A 4,634-nucleotide genomic window follows, 5' to 3' on the forward strand; every position below is an offset into this window, starting at 1 on the left:
GATATTTACAACTGTATTAACATAAAAATACATCCAGTAAATTCGATTTGAAATCATAATGGAGTATAACACAGGCGTGTTGAGAAACTACGCATTAGTAGCACTCTAATAATATTTCTACATTAGAAGGCCCCGAGGCCATCTCCTTTTCCTGAGAGAATCGTCAGGAATCGATGAGGAAACAAGATTAGAAAATAGTGGGTTTGGGTGGTTAGGGAGTTTATAATGAAGGATTGATATCTGGTTCGGGCTAGATCAGTTACATAGGGAACATTAAGTTTTTTTATAGATGATTTTATTTGTTACAAAGTAACGAGAATGTAGGATTTTGGATTGTAAGGATTGGATACCAGAGGAATTTGAAAACTATTCGTATATGAATTGAAAACTATAATTTCCACAAAAGGGAAAGATTTGATTGCAACACTTTGTAATTGTTAGTAACTAACAAACAAATTTACAATGGATTTATATCAGTCAGTGATGGATAGTTTCAGGTTCAGTAAAATAAAAAAGAACCTTATGAGGTCTGTTTATAAGGGGTATTGTTTTTTCAAAAATTTTTTATAAGAAGGTAATGTTTGCATTTACCCTAACGACTAAGTTTATCCTCTAACCCAAAAGAGTTAGTCTAGGGCCTTACTCACTGGATTCCACCACTTTTTAAAATAATGATATATTAAGGTTTTTCCTTGATACTATTTATTACTTATATATATTTCTTTATTGTTTGCGTTTCTTCATAAAGTATGAAATATGTTTTTCTTTTTTGGATAGTCCCACCCGAGAAATCCGTGACATTCTCCGATCACCATAATAGAATAAAACATTTCACTTGCTGTGTATGGATCCATATCTTGTTGATACCAAACGTGTCGGAAACCAACTGAAAATGGATACCCTCATAAACTAAGCAGGGACAATCACCTAAATAATTAAAACTTAAGCTAATTTCTGTCTGTAAGAGATTAATTAATACCATTTCTATTACATAGCTTATAATACGCAAACTTCTTGAAGGAGTTTTTGTCAAATTAATTTATCAACTGACAAATGGAGCAGATATGGTGCAATTATCTTATCTAGTTATCTTATCTTAGTTAAAATTATATTATATTGTGATTATCTATTGCATATGCCTTATTTCATTCGGTGACCCTATACATTTAAAATTTATATTCTAACCTCATTTTAAATCTTATAATAAAAAGTTATAATTGTTTACAAGGTTTGAAATATTTTACAAGCATATCCTGCCAAAATCCAAATTTTCTTTACTGTAATTTATGAGATAGGTTTTATCTTATTTATAAAACTATATTATATATAATTTTATTATATAACACTCTTTTGGAGGCGTGTTAAAATGAGGGTGACAATGCTATGGTTTCTTTCTATGTTACTCGTACTCCTTTTCTTATATTTTTACAAGTGAGTTACGTAATTGCTATATATAATACTCTTTTTTAGATAATCAATTTAGATAGATCAAGAATATATTTTAAAACAGCTGTTGCTTTTGATCGAGTCTGCCACCCAGGACTGCTATACAAGATCCGTGAATTCCTACCCCCTACATACTTCCTCATTATCCGTTCTTATCTCTCCATTATTTCAAATTATTCATTTCAAATTAATTATAACAGATTATTTCAAATAAATCACGACAGCACTTATTCATCCCTGTTCCGTCAGTCTGCTAGTGCACCTCAGGGTAGAATCCTTGGTCCTATCCTTTATACAGTTTTCATAGCTGACATCCCAATCCATTCTAACACTATCCTCACCATGTATGCCGATGACACATGTCTATTGTCAGTAAACAATGATCCTTACATTGTATCCCAAACCCTCCAATCCCACATCACCACCCTTGAAGAATGGTGCCAAAACTGGAGGATTAAAATTAATTCCACTAAATCCCACCAAATCACATTTACCCTTCGTCGTAAATCCATGACTTCTTGCCCTACAGTATCCTTTGATATTATCCCCCTTATTTCTGTCGAACAGATCCGTTACTTAGGACTACATTTGGCCAACAACTGACATGGAATCCTCATACAAGACTAAAAAGACAAGAAACTGCTCGTCGATTCCGACTATAACATTTACTAGACAAACGGTCTAAATTGCCAATCCATTAGAAAAGACTGATCTACATGACTATTATAAGGCCTTACTTTGTCTCCTTACTTTGTCACAATTTAAGTCTTCCATCATGACCTCAATGTTCCATATGTTGCCGATTTGGCCAGAACCAAATACCATTCCTTCCATGATACACTTCTCAACCACCCAAATCCACTTGTTTCTAACCTGGCTTCTCCTTCATTACCTAATAATCCTCCTAGGCGTCTGAAAAGAAGATGGCCTTGAGATCTTCTCCTCTATAAATGTTATTGGAGTTCTATCAGTGGGTAGATTCTCCACATGTTTGTATCATGTCACTATGTCACCAACAGCAAATTTACTTGTTGTATATATTTATATAAAGTTGTAAATAACAATAAATAAATTATTAAAAAATCAAAAAAAAAACAGCTGTTGGTAGCCTGCGGGATTCTCTTCTGGCTCGATAGTGCTTTGGTTGCATAGACTGCAACATTTGAATAAATTTTTTTTATGGGATTACTACATCATATTTTTTTTAATTTGTTGTTTTGGACAATATTTCAATTTACAATTATTGAACTCAAGTGTTCATTAATTTTTTGTTCTTTCGTGTCTCTTCCAATTCTTGTTGAGATGACCAACCCTGTCTAACAGACGTACAATAAGGAAATATGATATATAAAACAGGAAGGAATGTGATCTTGGGTTAAAATTCTCAAAGGATATTTAGAAACAAACGACTTAAAATAAAAGAATATTTCAATATCCTAAATGGGTTATATGAGGGTAAAAAATATGGCATAAGGTAAAATATATTTTATTACGTAGTATACAAACAAATTAATACATTTTTTACTCTCTTAAACAGCTTATAAAAATAGTGACTATATTTGGTTAATAATTTGTGCTTTAATGAGAGCTAACAAAAGTAATACCAAATAGTTTTAAAATAATTTCACAATATAATAACACTTTTAATCTTTTTTTTTTATTCTAAGATAATTAATCCTCTTCTAAATACGTGACAAATACAATTTTACAACTATGTATTAGCTTCCCTAATATTGGAAATATATTAAGTAGCTGATAAAATTCATAAACAGCAAGCATATAAATTTTCACTAGTAATAAAACTCAGAGGTAATACTTGTATGTTGAATCTTATTAAAATATAATTGTGCTATAAAACCACAAAGGCACTTAAGGTCTTGCAATAAGTGATACTAATGCAAACATATATTAATGGCATATCGGATACGTTTTCTTGCCAATGTTTTGTCGACTATTGCTTACAGATTAAAATAAAGGAAAATTTTTACTATTAATACCTGTGTTGAAATCATCGTTTCCATTTACAGTCTTATTGACTCACTGTCACGTAAAACAACGTCAACTTAAAGGGTGCGTATACACTCACTGTCACGTAAAACAACGTCAACTTAAAGGGTGCGTATACACTCACGCGAACCTCCTGCCGCTTTGATAAATTTTATTTCGTATATTGTCACTCTGCCGTCATTTACTTAATTACATTTTTTTCAGTATGCAAATTATAATTTAAGCAATATTTTTAAGAGCTATCATTATGTTTAAGATTTAAATTATTATTGATATTCTAATAATTATAATGATAATTATCATAACTTAAAACTATTAAATAATAATAATATAACTTATATAATAATTTAAAATTTAAGATTTACTCATTATTGATATTATATTACATATCAAGCGTATAAACGATATTCAATAAATCTAAATAAAATTTTACCTATTAATTTTTACTTCTAAAAAACAAACAAACAAGCATTTCTAAAATTAAAAATAATTAATATTAATAAACAACATGAATAAAGTATTTTACTCCTAATAAAACAATTCCTATTTGACGTCCTTATTATGTGTGTATTTTTAAAGCCATGATTGTCTTATTATATTTTGCTTATTTATCATCAATGACTATTTGGCTGTTCGCAGGAGATTCATTACTTTGCTCGGCTTGCTGAAAGTTCCATGTTAAAACAATTTATAAGTGTATACGCATCTTAATATTTTTCAATTTTCTTCTGAATTTCATTAGTTTACGAAACATGATGTGACAAGATTTCCGAAACTGAATGACTCTACGGGGCCTCCCTAACACGAAGATTGGCACCCCATGGAAGTCAATGTGGAAGGATAACTTTAGCGAAATATGAAAAAAATTAATGGTTTTTAAATTTTGTACTTTTTACGTTTTTTTTTTTTTAATTTTGGCTTTTACATGCCGAATTTGGTCGGCTATCCTTCATAATTTTTAATGTTGAAAAAACAACGATTGAATAAAAATATAATTTATAATTCAATAATTCATAAATTCAATATTTCTAGTGTTTTTTTAAGTAAAAAAATAAAGTGATTAAAGCAGCTTCATAGTTTCGAATATTTGTATTTTCTTCTAAATAAGCCAAACCCTATATACCCCATAAATGGATTATATTATAGGCCTAGTATTTTATAATTTTAATTATTAAAATAAA

This window comes from Halyomorpha halys, unplaced genomic scaffold (genome assembly GCF_000696795.3).
Source record: "Halyomorpha halys isolate HHAL.00 unplaced genomic scaffold, Hhal_1.1 Scaffold447.1, whole genome shotgun sequence".
NCBI classification, from domain to species: domain Eukaryota; kingdom Metazoa; phylum Arthropoda; class Insecta; order Hemiptera; family Pentatomidae; genus Halyomorpha; species Halyomorpha halys.